The sequence below is a fragment of the Macaca fascicularis genome, chromosome 1 (assembly GCF_037993035.2).
Source record: "Macaca fascicularis isolate 582-1 chromosome 1, T2T-MFA8v1.1".
In the NCBI taxonomy this organism is placed as follows: Eukaryota; Metazoa; Chordata; class Mammalia; order Primates; family Cercopithecidae; genus Macaca; species Macaca fascicularis.
This window is the reverse complement of record NC_088375.1, coordinates 47,065,432-47,087,276: the sequence shown is the minus strand read 5'-3', so window position 1 is coordinate 47,087,276 and position 21,845 is coordinate 47,065,432. Positions and strand designations below refer to the sequence as shown.

General features: G+C 32.3%; 1 long non-coding RNA gene across 1 annotated transcript in view; it reads right to left on the bottom strand.

The window, feature by feature from the left end:
* Nucleotides 1-21,845, bottom strand: part of LOC123574020 (uncharacterized) — an 82,621-nt gene that overhangs the window by 21,077 nt on the left and 39,699 nt on the right. Inside the window, exon 2 of the long non-coding RNA XR_010583407.1 lies at nucleotides 13,635-13,701. This is a non-coding gene — a long non-coding RNA (uncharacterized lncRNA). The remainder of the gene's footprint in view (nucleotides 1-13,634; nucleotides 13,702-21,845) is intronic.

Genomic DNA, 21,845 nt, shown 5'->3' with positions numbered 1-21,845 from the left:
ATTATTTCATCAGTCTCCTCAACTGTCCTCTTGTCTACTTGATTTTAGGGTTCGTTCTGTGTTTTTTTTTGTTGTTGTTGTTGTTGTTGTTGTTTTTTCGAGACGGAGTTTCACTCTTGTTGCCCAGGCTGGAGTGCAATAGCACGATCTCGGCTCACCACAATCTCCGCTTCCCAGGTTCAAGTGATTCTCCCTCCTCAGCCTCCTGAGTAGCTGGGATTGCAGGCATGTGCCACCACGCCTGGCTAATTTTTTGTATCTTTAGTAGATACAGGGTTTCTCCATGTTAGTCAGGCTGGTCTCGAACTCCCAACCTCAGGTGATCCACCCACCTTGACCTCCCAAAGTCCTGGGATTACAGGCAAGAACCACCACGCCTGGCCTAGGGTTCGTTCTTATTATCAGGCTGCTACCAATACATTTATATTAAAACCAGACCTTGTTTACTCACTTTGGAAACTTAACCTTTCTCTTACTACCTCTCCAGAAAAATGACAAGCCTGTATTTATGGTTTTGCACTGTAGGTGATTATAGAAATGACTAAATGTGTATAATTGTTAATACGTGTCAAGCACTGTACTAGGTACATTATATAAATAATTTTATTTACACAATCAAAGTATAAATTAGTTATTATAATCCTCATTTTACATATAAGGAAAATGAGACCAACAGTATTTAAGAACTATACCTAAATTACACCACTAGGAAGGAACAAAACCCACATTTAAACACACATTTTTCTCCCTGAAGAGCTTAAACTCCTGACTTTTATGTTATACTTATTACTTATCATTTTTGACTCTCATTTTATCATCTAGAAAAACAAGTAATTCATTTATTCATTCATTCATTCAGTCATTTAATTGGTGTCTATTACGTGGTAGAATATATGTAGGTGCAGGCGCAACTATTAGCCAAGAACAAAACAGACTATGTGTCCACTCTCAAGGGCATTACTTTGTAGTGAGAAGTCACGGAGTGAACAAGGAAATAAATAGCTATAACTGGTCATGTGGAAACAAGAGCTTCTTTGAAAAGATAATGTAGGCTAAAGAGAGAGAAAGTATTGTAATGGGAGTTCTATTTTATATAAATGGGAAAGACTCAGCTAACGAGACAAATAATAGTAAAAATATTCTAGAAAATATCAAAACAAATTTAATTAGGAGAATGTTCTAGCAACAATGTGTCCATCAGTGTGGCCAGAGCCCAATGAATAGGGGGAGCATGGTAGTTGAAAATTTCAGAGCAATACCAGGAACTAAATAATGCAGAGCCTTGGAAAACACTATTGCCAATGACTCTCCAACTAGGATACTGAAACTACGTGGTAATTTGAATAGGGGAAGTTTAATGTAACTAATTATTACAGAGATTTATCTATTAAAGGGTAAGAGAACACTAAAAAATATAGGGATAGCAGATACAGGGAGCTGCCACTGCTCCCTCTAGCAATTTAGGCAAGTACTCGAGGAAGATACAAATCTGAAAGAACCCTCGACCCACCAGAATTGATATCTAGACTTCCTTGGAAAAGTGTGGTTGTGGTCTACTAGGTAGCAGAGATTACTGAGGCACTAACTGACAAAACTTATTGGGAAGCTGCTTCCTGAGATGCCACAGGTGAGGTGCTGTGTCCCCAGCAAGGTGATGTCCACTGTTGGCTACTATGCACTATAAGAACAAGGTAAGAGAAGCACTCAGGAACTAGGAAGTAGAGTCCCATCCTTCTGCAGTGCCCCTCTAGCACTAGATGAAGTTTAACAATGAGCCACAGACAAAGCAAAGCAAAAATGTTCCAGTATCACAAGTAGGGTAAACATGGTAGGTGCAAAACTGATGGTAATTGTTCAATATCATAAGAAAACTGGGTATTGTCCTCATTTCAATAATCTGAACTGAAGTGTGGCATTTTAAAATATGTTTTTGAAAAATAAGCAAGGCCACTACATGGAAAGATAAAAGGAACAGTAGAAGGAGAAATATATATATATTATATAACCGGCTAATTTTTTGTATTTTTAGTAGAGACGGGGTTTCACCATGTTAGCCAGGATGATCTCCATCTCCTGACCTCATGATCTGCCCATCTCGGCCTCCCGAAATGCTGGGATTACAGGCGTGAGCCACCGCGCCCGGCTTCTTCTGCAGTTTCATTACTGGGATTTGCTGTCCTGAAATTGTAGGTTAATATATTTCATTAATTTTAGAAAATTCTTAGCAATTGGCTTTTAATATTTTATGTGTCATTATTTTCATCATTTGCTTCAATTTATATTAGATTTTATTACATATCCTCAGTGACTCTTAAGCTCTCATATACATATGTGTATTGATGCTTTTTTGTATATGTGTATATATATATACATAAATATATGAATACTTTTTTTCTGGTTAGTTTCCTATGATATCAATTCTGAATCACTTCTTTTTTACATAGCTGTGTCTAATTTGCTATTCAATTCATTTATTGAATCTTTTTTTGTTTGTTTTTCCTTCACATTTTTAGTCTTAGAATGTGTGTGGTTTTATTTATCCTAATATGCTACTTTTACAGTATGTACTATCTTGTTGAAGTTTCTAATCTTGACTTCATCTCCTTGAACATAGGAATAGTTGCTTTAACATAGGTTTTTTTCTTTTATTCTTTTGTGTGTGTTGATTTCTTCTCACAGTGTCTTCTCTTCATCAAACCTCATTTCTTTGAGTGGATGTGCAAAATGTGGTATATGAAAAGCTTATTTGGTCTGTTCTTAGATGCCTGAATAATGTGTTCTCTCAAATGATTGTTAATGGCTTTTGCCAAAAGGATAAGGACAGTCAAAATTCTGAATTACTTTAATAAAAATTCCGAGTTTAAAATTTTCTGGGCCCCTCAAGTGAATAACAGCCAGCCTGCATGTGGTAAATTGCTTGAATTCTGATTCCCTTTTACTAATTTAGTATACTAATAACTTTTAGTATCTTTGCCCATACCGGGTCCTCACAACTTATTGGGCCTAGTTTCCAACTCTTGCTTCCGTAGGTTTTCAAGTCTTTAGCCAAAGTTTCACTAAACTGGTTAGATGTCCTATCTAAAATAACAAACGACTCCAGGGCAAAAGCAGCTCCTATCTCTGTAAATGCCTTTTCTGTCCTAGATCTGAGCCTGGCAATTCCTGACTGTGCATTAACTCTGTCGCTGTTAGTGAAAAAATAAATACATAAATAAAATGATTACGTTCTATTTATTTTATAGTCTTAAAATGCTGTCTTACATACAAAAATGGTTTAAATTATTCTAAGGTATCTTATTTGTCATTATCAGAAGCATAAGTTTGACGACTATTTACTACAAAACAATGGTATTTGAAATTGTTTCTCATTTGTGATCTGTTTTGTCGTTGACCTCACAAAATCATGTTTCAAAAATGTACTTGATTATACCCAACAATATTATTTCACTTGAACAAATTAAGAATGTTTTGTTCTTTATCCCATTCTTGAAACTTTTACATTGTAATTGGTTAAATGAAAGGAATTAAATATGTATTTTAAGCTGGTGTTAGAAAGCAGTGCTTAATAAATATATATATGATAAAAGAGAAATTGTAATATTCATCAATATGTCTATCCAAGCATCTAATTTAAATATATTCTATACTGCAAATAAAAATGCTCATATTTATAAACATGCCTTTGTTCTCTCAAAGCAAATAATATGTTTAACAAAAAAGACATACGCTCTAACAGTCAGTAATAGTCACTGATGTCTCTCAGAATTAGTCAATGTAGATTGTGATTTTTGTGATGTTATTTTCTCATCAGTGCAAGCCCAGGAAGAGAATGATTAGTCCAGATCTGTCAAGGGACTCTGACTCCATCAGAAGAATACTTTAAAGAGTGATCTGGGCACAGAAATTGATGTTGGTGTTCATTTGTTCAATGATTTATTATACACATGTTGAGTCCCTGCCATCTGTAAGGCATGGTGCTGACAATACAAACAATATTTAGTTAAGACAAAATCATAATGATTATAATGGCATCTGCAATAACAAGGTGCTTCCTTTGATATTAAGCTGTGTAACCTTAAAAAATAAGGAAATTCTGTCATTTGAGACAATGTCAATAAATCAAGAGGATATTATGCTAAGTGAAATAAGCCAAGTGCTGAAGTATAGTCTTCTTTATGTAGAATTAAAACCTGCCAACTCATGGAAATAGAGAGGAGCATAATTATTACTAAAGGCTGGGGTTAGGAGGTAAGGGGTGACGGGGAAGGGTGAGATGTTTGTAAAATGGTACGAGTTTTAGTTAGAAAGGGGAAAGAAGTTTTAGTGAACTACTCTGTAGCAGTGTGACCGTAGTGAGTAATATTGCATTGTATAGTTCACAGCTGCTGAAACTGTAGATTTTAAATGTTCTCACCACAAAAATATAAGTATGTGAGAAAGATGTTGGTTATCTTGATTTAATAATTCCATAATATATACCTATATTAAAAAAATCACATTTAACCCCATAAAATATGACACTATTATTTGTCAATTTAAACATATAAAAAAGTAAAACAAACAAACAAGCAAACAAAAAACTTTAAAGGTCTTATTAAAATTTAAAATATAGTGCCCGAGCTATGGAAAATATCATGGTCAGTTTTAATCCAGATATAAAAGATGAAGAGACAGTGCAAGGAAAGGTTTCTCAGATAGTAAAAAGGTCCAAAATAGCTCAAAATTATCTTATTAACTGTTAGTACTGGGAGTTCACAGTGAGGTAAGAGAATCAGAAAATCTCAGCAAATTTAACTTTTAAAAAGTCATGTGTATGGTGCTCCATGTTCTGAGTAAGCAACTTGTGATTTTCCAGGAAAATCTGTTCAGGAAACAGAGCTATTATTTGGTCATGGACACATATATTTTTAGTCTTGAAGAACATCATTATCTTTTTCATGAAGTAATTGCAGTGCTTATGTCATTTATCTTTTTAAGTCAACAGAATAGTTATTATATGATATTTTTCCAAATGAATAATATTTTCCAAATGAAAAACCAAATGTTTTTCATTTTCCAAATGAAAAACCAAATGTTAAGTCACAGTTCCATAACATTGCTGGTATATGGAATGGTTGAGATGATAGGATGCTTTTGTAACTCCAAAGGAGAAATATCTATCCAAGAAATTAAAACCCTAAGAAATTATTGTATTATCTGACAAAAGTCTATCTTATGATAAGCTATTTTCCAGATTTGTCTAGAAATGGAGACAGAGATAAAATTTCATGTGGTCCCAAAAGAAAGAATAATAATTAATTGATTATTGTCAATGATAGTTTATGGGCTTGACAGTTTAAACAAAAGACTACCCCGCCAAGACACAGTTACTAATATTTACATAACTGCTGGTACCACTGAACTAATCTGATGTATTAAAACAGTTTTCTCTGATCATTCAGTATTTGTCTATGACAAATCAAACTATCAAATTTATATGCAAATTACAAGTTAAATCTTAATTTTAAAAATCTACACTCTGAAGATTTACCTTAACAATGACAAAGCAATTTATTGAGAACAGATGTTTTTTGCCATCCAATCAACTATTTCACCTAAGAACACTCTATAGATATATATTTAATTTCTATTGAAATAAATGAATATAGTTGTTAATACTACATAGTCCCAGGTTTACTTGATTTATAAAAAATCCAATGAAAGATGTTAATCCTGAAGTATCAAACACCAGTGACTTTGGTAATTTCAATTCTGAATTCAGTGATTTGGAAACAAATTTAAGTAAAATATTAATAATTTCATGATATCCTCTTACTTTTTTCAGAATTAGAAGAGTAATACGTTTATTTTATCTCTGCTTGCTGATTATTAAAGAATTTTCTTAATATCTATTTTTTCATTGCAAATGCAAGCACTGAATATTGATATTTTAAATAACATTTTCTTATTTTTAAAAATCACATATCTTCCACGCATCTGCAACCATCTGATCTATGATTGGAAAACTTGAAAGTGAATAAATATCAGTGGGATACTCTAAGAGTAACATTTAATTAGCTGGTCCCAGGGCTTTTAAATTTCTATCTAGAATCCTCAGGGATTAATATAAAAGAAATCACATTCTGCATAAAAACAGCTTTAAATGTTGGACACAGTTTTAATATTAGAGTAGTTTTAAACTATAATCTACACAATCGCTTTGTTTTTCTTGAATATTTTCTTTCTTCCATTGGTAAAGAGTTTAGCATATTGTGCGCATACTTTCATTTCTGTTTCTCTCACGGATGAAAAAGAAAAAAAAACAACAACGATGCGAGCGAAGTTTTATTTAACAAAATAAAGCAACTTAACCACAAATAGGTTTTGAATTTAATTCTACAGTACATATTTAACAACAAATTTCTTTGTATTAATGGTAGGCCATTTCGCATACAGGTGGCAGAGCAAGTTTGAGGACCATTGAACACAGCTAATTTTGCTAATGTATCACAATTACAGAAACACCTGTAAATAACCTTGTCCTATTTCCATGAAAATGAATAGTGTTCAATAACCCTCAAAATGTCTCATTTCATGCTGATTCAGATTTTCTCTAGCTATTTTTTTCTGTGACATTGTTTCCACAGTAACATAGCACATTTTTTAAAAGGTTATTGTTGTTTGTTTATATATATATACACACATATATACACACACACACAGGTATATAATACTTATTTCATTTTTGTTTTACAAAAAAAACACTGTCTTGAAACTATTATCATGGATACTCTAATTTTTTTGCCTACAAAGGGCAAAAGGATGTAATTTGTTTTAAAAAGTCAATCCAAACACGGTCACTCTGGCTGTATGAGGGGAGTACATACTATTAAATTGCACATAGAGATTATCAGTGATTAAGAATGACTTGAAATTAGCTGTGTGTGGTCGCGTGCCTGTAGTCCCAGCTACTCAGGACACTAAAGCAGTAGAATGGCTTGAACCTGGGAGGTGAAGTTTGCACTGAGCCGAGATTGCACCATTGCACTCCAGCCTGGCGACAGAGCCGGACTCCGTCTCAAAAAAAAAAAAAAAAAAAAAAAAGACTTGAATTGCAGCTTCCTGTTTTAATGTTCCAAAAGTTACTTATGCCTGATGATGTGTTAAATAGCCGAAAGTTGTAAATGGGGAGTTAACAGTTTACCTTTTCACTGAGACAGTGGCATACATTTGTGCTTCTAGAATCTTTATCCATTTGACTTTATAGAAAAAAAAAAAAGAACAAAAACAAAGCAGAAACTATCTGCTCCAAGAGCTTTTAATTTAAAAACAAAAAAAAAACCATGGGATACTTAATATTAAAAGAAAATACTTAAAGCTTGTTGAACATGGGTGGAAAGTTAGCATACTATGCATTAGATATAGATGTATCTACAGCCAGTCACGGTGATTAAGTATAGTAAATATCCAGTTGATACTACCTATTTAAGAGCAATATTGACAATTATATGTGAGAAGGTCATGTTAGTATTCAACAACAAATTCAAAAGATAAAGTCAATGAAATTTTCTGTACCCTTCATTATAGCAGATGTGAAAAGCTTGGACAACATGCAACTGTGTGCCCAACTCGGAGATGCTCAGACCTGTTTAACCAACTATCTGACAGAATGAATAAATGTGTGCTGTAAGTGAACCCCTTTCGGGCATGAAGGTAATTATTTTCTATATGAGTACATCAAATCTTCATTTTGTTTTCTAAGTGTAAATAGCATTTTCTATTTGAGTAAAATACAGTTCTTGCTTAATTTCAACATTTATCTTCTGGTACAGACATTTGCTTGGAAGCACAGTATAGTTAGCTGCAACCTTGTTATCATGAAACAAGTAAGATATCAATAAGTATTCCACGACTTTAAACCAGAATACACAAGAAAGATTTTTAAAATCTAAATTACAATATGGTAGTATGAAATGTTGTATATCCTTAATGCTCATTATTTTTAAAGCAATAATAGTTGTCATCTATTTTGGCAACTATTATAATTTAAAGTAAATTCACCTGTAAGTTGATAATACAGGTAAATTTCTATAAAGTTCTACAATACCAAACAAGGAAGCAACATTTATATTTAATATGTATTTTACATAAAGTATAATGTAACACTAAAATTACAGGACTGCACTGTCTGTAAATTATCTTCACTAGCATGAAGTTATGCTAAAAGACTAAATGCTAAGGGCAACTTAAGGGTGTTTTTTTATTTAAGGAAATCCAAATTTATGTTAATAAATGAATTAAATTTAACTTAATTGATTCAATGAAATTTTAATAGGCATATCAGTTTATCATATCTTTGTTAAAATAACATGTACTCCCCTACAAAGCAAATTCTAAATTCACAATAATGTTTGAGCCAAAACCTTAAAGATTTGGGGAAAAATACAATCTAAAATCAAATACTCTGTGTTCTATGCCAACTGTACACCCCTTAATAATTTTCCCAGAAACGAGTATCTTGGAAAAGTCTTCGAACTACATAGTAAAATACACTTGAAGTAAATGTGACATTTTGTCAATAGCTTGTAAACAACATTCAATTTGACAGCACTGTGACTAACATCAGGGACTGCTCTGGACGTAAGTACTGGAAATTAGCCACGCTACAAACACAGAAACTTCTTAGAACTGGAGATTTTTTTTAACAATAGTACTTGCCTCGTTTACTCCAAGAAGAGGATGTTTAAATATTACTATCTCTATTCTTTGATAAAATATTTTTCCATTAAACAAAATGTTCTCATACTTTCTGTTTTTCAACTTCTACTCTTGCAGTTGATCTATTCTTTCCTTCCTTCACCTCTCTGCTAATTTTATTCAACACCCAGTTATAACTCTAACTGCCTTTCTCATTTTATATTCCCATGCTTTTTATTTTCACCAAGAAATACCATAATTGTGGTAAAAAAACTTGCCGAAGTTACAGAGCTCTGAATCCTGTCCCTGATCATGTATTTATGCCTTCTCACTGAGATTTCATGGGGTTTCATCCTATTATTTTATTTACACTAGGTATATTTCAGCTTGGCTAGACCTGATTTTTTTTAACCTGATTTTTTTTTCCCCCAATTTCAAGCTTAACAATCCCAAATGTGCTACTTTTACCAATGATTTTTATCATAGAAAATGGTTCCCTTTTGCACTGCACATATCAAGCCATATTTCTTTTTAACTTCTTATCCTCTCTTCAGAATATTCTTGTATAATATTGCCACAGAGTAGATGCTAAATAAGTACTTTCAAATTTATATTGCTCCTTCTTACCATAAAAGAGCAATAACTTTTATTATTTTTTTTTACTGCAATGTATATGTCCTTCTGTAATCTTGCCCTGACCTATTTGTCTAATCTTATTTCTTCTCCCATTTGTTTACACTAACAAGAAGAATGAAAGACTTTATGGCAGAGGCAAAACTTATTATTTCCTTAAAAAATTATACATATGTATATATACACACATACGCAATTATACAGATGTAACATACTAAATGTATATACAATTATACTATATACTGTATATATAATTGTATGTATAAATATATAGGGTCTGCGTGTTTGTGTGTATATATATACACACACATATGTATACATATATATCAGTAAGGCAAATGTACTGGGTTGAATTGTGTCTTCCAGAAAGTCTTATCCACCTAGATCCTAAGTTAACTTATTTGGAAACAGGGTCTCTGCAAATGCACTTAGTTAAGATGATGTCATACTATGCTGGATTAATGTAGACACTAAACCCAAAGACTGGTATCTTTGTAAGAAGGCTATGTGAATACACAGTCACATAAAGCAAAGAATACCATGTTACAAGGAGGCAGAGATTGGAGTTGCATTGCTTAAAGTCAAGGAATGCCAGGGATTGCTGGTAACCACCAGAAGCTAAGAAAGATCTCCCGTGAAAGCCTCCTGAAGAAATCAATCATGCCATCACATTCCTATTGAATATCTGGCTTCCTGAACTATGAAATAATACGTTTCTATTGTCTTAAGCTACTGATATGATTTGGTTCTGTGTCCTCACTCAAATTTTATGTGATAATTCCCAGTGTTGAGGGAGATACCTGGTAGAAGGGGATTGGATCATGGGGGTAGATTTTCCCCTTGCTGTTCTCATGACAATGAGGGAGTTCTCATGAGATCTGGTTATTCAAAAGTGTGTAACACTTCTCCGTTCACTCTTTCTCTCCTGCCACCATGTGAAGACATGCTTGTTTCCCCTTCACCCTTCTGCCATGATTGCAAGTTTCCTGAGGTCTCCCTAGCCATGTCCCGTATACAGTCTGTGGAACTGAGTCAATTAAACCTCTTTTCTTTATATCTTACCAGTTTCAGGTAATTCTTTATAGTAGTGTGAGAATGGACTAATACAGCCACCGAGTTTGTGGTTATTTGTTATAGAAGCCTTAGGAAATTAACACAGCAGCAGGCTAAGGGAAAATATGAAAATTATGCATAAAATGTAATTTTTCCTTTAAACTTTTTCTTTCTAAAAATTATCGCCAATAAGGGATTATTATTCCAAGATTAATATACAAAACATATATGTAGGTCAGGACATTTTTGGAGACCTATGGCATAAACAACATAATGCGATCATTAAAATAGTAATATTGACCTGCCAAAAAAGGTATTCTTTTGTAGTCACTTAAAACTGTTAAGCAGAAATCATGCATCCTATAAAAGTTAATATATTTATTTATTGTTACTTGATATTTATGACATATTGAAGTATTTAGGTTTTAATTCTTTATTATACAGAGTATGATTTGTCTTACACTTTTTAAATTTTATTACTAATTTTATATTTCAATATTATATATAGAAATATAAATTATTTCTATACTATATATAGAAATATAAATTGTATATTTCTATATCTAATTTATTTCTTAAATGTAAATAACTTTGCACTAGAAAATACTCACTTATCCATGTTCTCAAAACAGCTTCTTCTATTTAATAAATATCTATTTTCATGTTTTTTCTATAGATTATAAATCAAATCAGTATTTTAAAAATAAAATCTGTTTCAAAATATTTATTTTTTATTATATATACATAAAATTTCTCTTATTTTACCCTAACTTGTTGACAACTTACATACATACAATTAAAAAACAAAACAAAACAAAACACAACAAAACTCTTTTCATGTACCAGGAGCTGATTACTCAGTATTGAACGGGGCAAACAAGTCTCTTATTATCATTAAGTTACATTCTATGTTATTATTTTTTTTCAATAAAGTTACTGAAATGCTTTCCAGCAATATTGAAATGTGTTCACATGATCATCTATCTAAATTTATTGTTGAAAGTGAAGAATATCAAAAGAGGGAAGTATATAATTAAATGAAATGATTTGGTAGCTTCTAAGGTGGTTTTAAAGTTGTTTGAGTGAAATATAATGCTTGCAGCATTTCTTCATGTAACTAACTTATTTTCAAAGATCATATCCAGTAAGTTGAATATCAAGTAAAGTGATTTTTGTAATCATCCATAGAATGGTCATCTTATTGCTAGTTATTGTTAGACTCTCATTCTTAGATAATTTTACATAAATGTGATAGAGACATGGGAAAATACTCCACTAAATCCCTACATGTGCAAACACACATTTCCCCAGACACACACAAAGGGACAGGGAAAGAGTAAATGAAGTTTTCCTCTGTTAGGAGGCTAACAGACACAGAATCATTGATTGATATGCTGGACATATGTAACCATGGACCTCTGCAAATAATTATTGTAGGAAGGATTATACTATTTTTCAGGCTTTAAAAGAAAAATGATTATGACTGACATTTTATTCCAGAAACACGTTTGCTAAAATCAAATAAAACTCATAAAATTCATATCAAGCTTAGCTTTTTTATAAGTGGAAAATTTTTGAATGATGTTCTTCTGCTAAAATTTCAAAATATTTAAGAAATGGGTCACAGATGTGTGTGTCTTCTCTGACAGGTTTGGTAACATTATTTGTTTATTTTGTTTTTGTTTGTTTGTTTTTCTTTTTTATTCATTTGTTTTTAGTTGACAAATAAAACATGTATATATTTATTGTGTACCAACATGTTATTTTGAAAGGTGCATACATTGTGGAATGACCAAAGGGAGTGAATTAACATATGCATTACTTCACATACTCATCTTTTTGTGGTGAGAACACTTAAAATCTACATTCTTAGCAATTTTCAAGAATACGATGTATTGTTATTAATTAGTCACTTTGTTATGAATGAATCCCTTCAAATTATTATTACTCCTATCTAACTAAAAATTGTTATCTTTTAACCAATATCACTGCAACCACCCTTCCCCAACCCCCTGGTAACAACCAGTCTTACTCTCTACTTCTATGACTTCAGCATTTTTAGATTCCACATTTGAGTTAGTTGATGTAGAGTTTGCCTTTCTGTGTCTGGCTTATTCTAATTTACCTAATGTCCTCTAGGTTCACCTATGTTGTCACAAATAAGATTTCTCTATTTTTAAAGGCTGAATAGTATTTCATTGTATGTATATACCACATTTTGTCTTTTCATTCATGGGTTGATGGGCACAGGTTTATTCAATAACTTGATTATTGTAAATTACATTGCAATTAACATGGAAAGGCAGGTATCTCTTTCACATACTGTTTTTATTTCCTTTTCGTATATAACCAGGAGTGAGATTGCTAGATCACGATGTAGTTCTATTTTTAATTTTCAGAGGAATTCTCATACTATTTTCCATAATGGTTTGCATTCCTACCAAGAGTTGGTCAGGTTCCCTTTTCTCCACATCTTCACCAACACTTGTTATCTATTGTCTTTTTGACAACAGCCATTCTAACATGTTTAAGGTGATATCTCATTGTGGATTTCATTTACATTTCTGATGACTAATGATGTTCAGAAGTTTTTCATACACCTGCTGGTCATGTGTATATCTTCTTTTGAGAAGTGTCTATTCAAGTCTATGGACCAGTTTTTAATCTATTGTGTCATTGTTGTTGCTGTTGTTGTTGTTGTTTTATTGATTGAATTGTTTGAGTTTTTTATATATTTTGGATATTAGCCACTTATCAGATATGTGGATTGCAAGTATTTTCTCCCATTTTGTGGACTATTTCTGCATTCTTGATTTTTTTCTTTGGCTGTACAGAAGCTTTTTGATGTAATTGCATATGTCCATTTTTGCTTCTGCTGCCTGTGGTTTAGAGGTCTTACCCAAAAAAGCATTGCCCAAACCAATGTTATGACAAATTTCTCTATGTTTTCTTCTAGTAATTTTACAGTTTTGTGTCTTACACTTAACGCTTTCATCCATTTTGAGTTGATTTTTGTATATAGTGTGAAATAAGTGTCTGATTTCATTCCTCTCTATATGGATATACAGTTGTCCCAACACCATTAGGTTTGGTAACATTTGATTGTAAATTTTGATTGTGTGAGAAAAATTCTGCCGCACTTTCTTTTTAAAGGCATGTTTTTGTAAAGGGAGTTAGACATTGATCCAAGAGCACAGTCTATACTGTCTACCAATCATGCCCTTCCTCTGCTAGTTTTCCTCTTGAGAATTCTAACATATGGGAACACATACCTGTCTACATCTGCTCATGGAAGTGAAGGAAATGGCTATTTGAAGTTGTTTGGGGTCTACAGGTGATCTGAAAGACAAAAATAAAACAGCAAATTATATTTGAAATAAAATAAGACAATAAAACAATAAACTACTTTCAATCTGTTATTTTCTCTTCCTTTTTGCAGTCTGCAAGAACCATAACAGAGGTAGTCTGTGCATTCCCTAAGCACAGTGTCAAACTATTCTACCTCAGTTATTCAGTACAAGAAACTCATTCTAACCTACTGTTGGCAAGATGTCAAAAAATAAGCAAATGTTGACTGAATATTTTATTCACGCTGTTGATAAAAATAGTATTATTTTGGCAGACAGTTGTGCTATGTACCTGCCACTCTTTCTTTCCTCTGTCGTTATTTTTGAAAAGTCATACTCAAAATGCATTGTTACAATAATAATTCCCCTTCTATATGCTAGTAACTATGTTTTTATAAACTAAACTCAAATTTTAGGGCTTTTCATATAGAGCCTGGTAAAAGGAGTAAGGCTTATTGCTCATTAATCTTTCTAAACACAATAATTCAAACCTGCTTGATTTTAATACTTATCCTTTTTGAACATACACTTCATCAATTTCCATGAAAAGAGACCATTAACATGTCATGCATATGGAATATTATTGAGAAAAGAAATGATCCTGAAGGCAAAAGAGAAGTGTCTGAATAGTATTAGGCATACTTATTTCAGTGAATGTACAAAATCATAGTATGTCACTTAAGAAATCATCTGTTTGAATATTACCAGTTAGGGTTAATGAGGATAACAACCCATGTAAAGCATTCATTTACCATTACTATTACAAATTATAAACAGTTCAATTTAAAGTGACTTTCTTAAGCATATCTTTTTTTACATAAAGGTGATATAATTTTGTAAAGGAAGTAAATTCAAAAACCATGTGTAATTTTCTTTTCACAGAATTGTAACAAAAAAGTGAAGACATCATTTTAAAAGTTTTCTGAACATGTTTATCTCCTTAAGATTTGTGCAAGTGTATTTATATTTAACGTTATTTTCAACCATTGCTCCACACAAGGTAAATTTGTTTTTTTATAAGAGGTGTAGACGTTGCTTTTAATGGTTTGGTTTCGAAGAGGAGTATAAATGCTCTTAAATTTCTAATTTACTGAAAATCTCACTTTCTAAATTTGACACACCATAGTTTTTCACAAAAACTGAGAAAGGATAAGTAAGATATCTCTAGGTAGTTCATTTCTAATGTTTTATCACAGAAAAATAGCATGATAAAAGCCATACAATTATAAGCTTATCAGTATTAGGTTTTCAAAATCCTCTTTCTGAATATTTGGATAATTTACTACCATGTGATCAAGTTTCTTTTGCTTTACTTTGTAAAGTATAACAAGTCTAACTTTCTAGACATGAAACTGATCAGATATACAATTAATCGAACATATTGGATTGAAGTAATTTTTGTACTATAACCTCAGTTACAATTTAAAAAAAAATCTGTAATTCACAAATTTTTACATGTCAAAGATTTTCTGCATAGCTTTGTGTTTCAGTGATTGGAGTACCAGATAAGAAAGGTATTTTTAGTATTGCTTAGAGACAGGTGGAACGCTGAGGTATCAAAGTAGAGAAAAGTAAGAGACAATTGGGCCTTCTATGAGAAGCTCCATTACCAACATATTATTGGTACAGGACATGCAGTTATACTTAATGACCCAAAAGACTGATTGCATGCAGTATTACTGAAAATGATGTATCTAAAATGCATAATATGCCATTGAGATTAAGGTGTGGCCAAGACTAGATTTGGATGAATTTGACATTACCAAAAAAAAAAAAAAAAGAAAAAAAGAAAAAAAAAATTGACAATGCCATTTCCAGAATTAACTTCTAATCAGATGCCTTTCAAATGGAAGATGTAGTCTGTTTGTTTAGATGGCTATGTGAACTTATCAGAGTCTAACATGCTTAATAGCCACACGGATGCCAAATTGACTTTATATAATAAGATATATGTTTAATTCATACTTTAACAACAAATTGAGTGCTTTCTTATATAATTGGTACAATGCAATGTTGTAAGTAAATAAATATAAATGTTAGAAAGTTATTATTTATTTATTTATCTATTTATTTATTAAGATGGAATCTCACCCTGTCACCCAGGCTGGAGTGCAGTGGCATTATCTCACCTCACTACAACCTCTGTTTCCCAAGTTCAAGCAATTCTCCCACCTCAGCATCCCTAGTACCTGGGATTACAGGTGCGGACCACCACACCCAGCTAATTTATTTTATTTATTTTTATTTGTTGTTGTTGTTGTTGTTGTAGAGATGGGGTTTCACCATGTTGGCCATGCTGGTCTTTAACTCCTGAATTCAGGTGATCTGCCCGACTCGGCCTCCCAAAATGCTGGGATTGCAGACATGAGCCACAGCGCCCGGCCAGAAAGTTATTTCCAAATTCTATGAGAAGTTCATAATTTAGATGATGGTAGGATTAACCCCTAAACAGAATATGATAATAGTAAAGAATATAACATAGCACATAACACATCACAGTAGAATACAACATAATGTAACACCAATAATGTAATTTAATGTATGTAACATCTGTAGTATATACAAAGTACTATAGGGAAGATTTTTATTCAGGTCAATATGCTGATGTAAATAATAACTAGTTGAGATACAGGTACTAACACCAACAGAATTTGATGAATTTCTTCATAAATAATGTGATTTCTCCATAAAAATATCATGCTTTAGAACTTCTTGGATATTGCAAGAAACTTTCTGAATGGACATCCTCTATACTTTTTATACAGGGCATTGGTTAACTTGAGTTACTTTACCCTAATTGTCTGTATTGAGGGCTGCAGGGATGAGTCAGGGAGTGACATCATTTAGATGGTTGTCCTCTCCAAATCTTATGCTAAAATGTGACCTCCAGTGTTGGAGATGGGGCCTAGTAGTAGGTATTGGTTTATGGGGGTAGATCCCTCGTGAATGGCTTAACGACATCCTCTTGGTGATGAGTGAATTCTCCCTCAGTTAGTTCACATGTGACCTGGTTGTTTGAAAGAGTCTGGGACCTCCCTCTTCTCTTTCCTGCTCCCTGTCTGGGTATGTGATGTGTCTGATCTTGCTTTGCCTTCTTCCAATTCTGTAGCTTCTCAAGGCCCCTACCAGAAACAGATGCTGGTGCCACGCTTCCTGTACAGCTTACAGAAACAGGAGCCAATCAAACCTCTTTTCTTTATAAATTACTCAGCTTCAGGTATTTCCTTATAGAAATGCAAGACCAGACTAATATATAAAGTTTTTCACAATGTTCAGTGGTGATGGCACAATATAAAATGTTGTCTCAGCTGAGTATATTTATTAAAAATGCCCAGGGCATCTTTATTTCTGTTACTTTTCCAAGATCTTGACAAGTGTTGAATTCAAAATCACTGATTAAAGAATTCTAGTTATCCATATGTTTTTGCAAAAGTTGCACCTTTTTTTTTTTTCTTAGAGAAAGGTTACAATAAGGCTGTTCACATATATTAAGTAAAGACATTCTGTGGTAATTGTGTTACTTTGTAATAATTCAAATTAATTTTTATTTTCCAATTTTTGCATGATCGCATTCAGTAGATGAAAACGGTTTTTTTCTTGAAAAATAGTAAATAATTGTACCGCTACTTTTTTTTTTTTTAACATTTTCCAATTAAGATTATATGTTTAAAAGTTAGGTTATCAGATAAAAGAAATAGTGATGTGATAATTTCAGTGTACTCTAACTGTTAACAATAAGCAATGAAATAGCAAAAATATAGTTTGGTTAGGGTGAGTAGAAAATTGCAGAAAATTAGTACTCACCAAAAGCTTTGAAACTGTGGCTTTTAAACTAATTATGCTGTATATTTCCCATGTATTGTTTCAGATGTCATAATTCAAATGTATTATTGTAGTATCACAAGAGTACTACAGTGGATAATTTTATTTCCTATCTCCACCTGGAATTCTGACAGGGATCTTAAACCCTATGTATCATAATTTAACATACTCACCACCACTCCCCCAAATCTGTTTCTTTTAGACTTCTCTAACTCAATAAGCGACACATCCATCCTTCCAGTATCTCAAGCCTAAGGTCTCTGAGCCATTCTTAACAGTTACAATTTTCTAATATTCACATGGACTCCTTCAGTACATTATTTTGCCTAAATTATATATAATGAATATTTGACATCTCCCCACTGCTAATGTTCAATGTTACAACCTTGACCCAGCCTAATTACCTTTTCTATGAATTACTATAATCTTCTAGCAGATATTCCTACTTCTATTCTTGCCTTCATCAGTCTCTTCTACAGATGGCAGCCACAGTAATACATTTAAAATTTAAGTCATATTGTGACACTACTCTGCCCCAAATATTTCAATAAGGTAATCTCTCACAATAAAAATTGAATTTCTTATAAAGCTTATCCTAAAGTAGTCAGCTCCGTTGTGTTTCTTTTTGTTTTTGTTTGTGCATGTTGGGTTGAATTTTATGTTCTGCTCTCTTGATTTACTTTTCTCTATTCATACTGTCATCCTTGTTCCATAAACATGGTGGACATGATTCCACCTCAGCTTTCTTGTATTTGAAGTTGTTCTGCCTACGTTACCCCTGATATTTGCTACAGGAATTCCTCAGCACCTTTTTGTTGCTCATTGGCTATTTACACTTTGAGGTCATTTGTGTCTAATTATATTTTCAATTGCAACAACACATCTTCGTTTCCACCAATACTAACAACCTTTTGTTTATCTTTCCTGCTTTATTTTCCTCATTTAGTACCATGCAACCTACTATGTATTTTATTTATTATGCATCAAATTTTTATGTATTTGCTTACTTTTTATCTTCCCATAAGAGCATGGATTTACAAGGGCAGAGATTTTTTTGTTTTTGTTATCATAATGTTGTTTTCCACCATCGAGAATAGTACCTAACAGATGTAGCCGCTCAAAATGAAACCCACACACCAACACACACCTTTGTTGAATAAGTGAGTAGATCTTTTAGACTTTGTTTATTAAGCAGTCTCCAACAGTCTCACTCTTCTCAGTAGCATTTTGTTAAACCAGTAGGCACCCTCAGATAGAAGTTAAGGCAGACCCATTTTTTCAAGGGCAAATGGAAATTTTGGAGCTGGCCATTGGCCTGAAAGGACTAATTTTTATTTCACCAAAAATAAAAAATCATTTTGCCCTAAAACATACACAGTTTTTGCTGGTCCATGCTAACAGTTGATTCAGTCACAGCTATTTATGTCCTCCAGTTTGAAGTTTCTCACTTTAAAAGCCTTATTGCCTGATAAATATTTGAAGTTCACATAATTAGCAGCATAGAAAATAATACAGAATCTCTTTGTGTTATATCCTGAGAGTGAGACTTTTTTTCTATAAGAGTTGGGAATTTTTGAGGATGTGGATGGTACCATTTTGAATTCCTAAAGCTTAGTATAATATCTATCACAGAGTGGGCACTTGATTTGTTACTTTGAATTAAGAGAATAAAGGTTTTTTAAAAAGCATATCTCTTAAGAAGTTCGGAAATTATGAAATCATGCTAACTAACTTAAAATTGTATAACCTATGTAAAAGTAATATATTTATAAAAGATTAAATATTTAAGTGTGATAACAGTAATATATCAGTGCTAATTAATTAATTTTTAAATAATATTTAGGAACTAATTATCTCTATACTTCATAGGATTTATTAATTTTACTATTAATCCAGATAAAGTCAGTTTAATCACTTCGTTTTAATTCAGATGTCAAATTACTGACTTTTGGCAAAATGATCTTACCTATTAGGAAAATAGCAATAACAGTAGATCCTAAGAGGCATAAAACAACATCTGACAAAACCCACACTATCGGGTGAAAATAAATGTAGGCATTCTACAGTAATATTTAACACTAAGTCAGCTCTTTAATTGCATATACTAGAAAGTATTAATTATTTCTAGCAAAAATAAAAATAAAACAATCCACAGCATAAAATTGTAAGAAAGATTTACTTGAACAGATTGCAAACACTAAAGCTAGTTGAATATTGGTCTTAAGTAATTGATTTGAAATTAAATCTACAAATAATAATGAGATAAGTCTAGATAAAACTGAAAAAATAGAACAAAGTACATTTTTTTCCAATATATGGCAGCGATTACCTTCTGTCTAGTTAAACTAAGAGTATTTTATAAAAAATATCAAATTTCAATTTGTGAATTAAATGACAAGACACAATTTTACAAATTCTCAAACTAAATAGTAAATGTAATAAAGAACACAAATCATAAGTATGCGAAGAATAGATTATATACAATTATTTAATGTATTTTTGATGTTTTAAAATAACATTATGAAAAGATATTATAAAAAATTCACTTGCCTTAGTCTTCACATAGAACATATAGTACATTTTCTATATTATGAATAATTAATATTTTGGGAGGAGAATTATAGGATCATTGAAGCACAGGCAGAAATTTGCATTTGCACTTGATTTGAAAGAGTTGTCACTGTGAAAAGTAAATTGATTCTAATTTTATTCTTTGTAGATCATAGGAACATATTTTGATGAGATGTAATTCTAGATGATCAAAGAGAAACTCCATAAAAAATATTTATACAGAAAACTATAAAGGTAAAAACTTCTATATTAATTTTAGGTCCACTGATACTTAATGACATATAACCTAGATGAGGGCTATTTCTACAAATAGTTTTTATAATGGCATATATATCAGAAATTAATTTACCATATGTCACAGAATACTGTTGAGGAAGTCTCAAAAATCAGTCATAATTTAATCAAATTACTAAAGTTAATAAATAGACAAAATATAGAAATGAATTACTTAAGTCATTAATAAATGTCCAATAGAACTTAAATGGGTTTTATCTAAATTAGAATGAAACATAATTTATTGATTCAGATTAAGATGCTCTTCTGTATTAATATGGCATTCAGCTCTTTACCAAAACTATGAAACCTGGTGCCCCACACAAAGAAAATAACTTAGAACCATTAATTTGAGTGCTAGTGAAAATAAATTTTGAGAAATAAATGTTTAAAGTATGATAAATACTTGCCATTTGGATATGTGAAAATGCTAAAGTATAAACAACCCTTTAGAAATAACCAAACATAGAGTTTTTTATTAACTGGTGATAATCTCTTCATATCATATGGAAAACATTGAAAATCATTAATCCATATTAAAAAATAGTATCATTCTACTATAAAATATATACCTACTTACGCAGATATGGGAGATTATAAGGTTAATTTTTTGGAAATTCATGACCACCACCACTCTGTAGCCCTTTCTTTCCATGCAATTAACATTTTAACACAGGCAGAATATTGCACATATGTAACTCTTGTTTGAACATCATTATTATAAAATGGGAAGCAGCTTAAAATTACATTTTAAGAAGTGTTAAAACTTGATTTTATAAATAGCAACCATTTGATTAATAATGTTATATCTGCTGTTGCATTTCATTTTTAATATCTACTTTTAAGCATTTACGTTGTGAGATTATTGGGGTGATCAGACCCAACACCAGGCCGTGGGGGCTATGACATCCAGCAGAGCCAAAGGAATGAGACAAGACAAGTTAAGAGTGAAAGTGGGACTAAGAGGCCAGTGCTAGTATGGAGGCTGCAAAGGCCCCAAACTCTGGAAGCCCATGCTATTTATTGGTGATCAAACAAAGAAGCAGGTGGTGAGCATGTGGGAGTTGAAAGAAAGCTGTGCATCAAGCTCATGATCTACAGTTGTGACAGTTTAGAATTTCCTTTGAAGCATATAGAACATGTTCTGCTACTTGAGATAATCAGAAACATGTTCTAGTTTAAGAGACAATCGATCTGTAAGCCTGGGAGTGCCAGAAGCAAGGAGTCAGCAACTCTAGACACATTCCACAGTCCACGAGGTGTTTTGTGCCCTGAGCCCTGGATTCGGTCCAAGCCACAAGGGCTTTTATGCCCTGGACTTAGATTGTGGTGCAGCAGGGCAGCCTTCCACCCTTTGACACAGAGCTTGGTGTTCCAAAGGCCATGAGGGATTTTAGACCCTGGACCCCGGACATGTTCCAAGACTCTTTTACATTATGTCAGACATGCAAGCTCTGCCTCAGCCTTTTT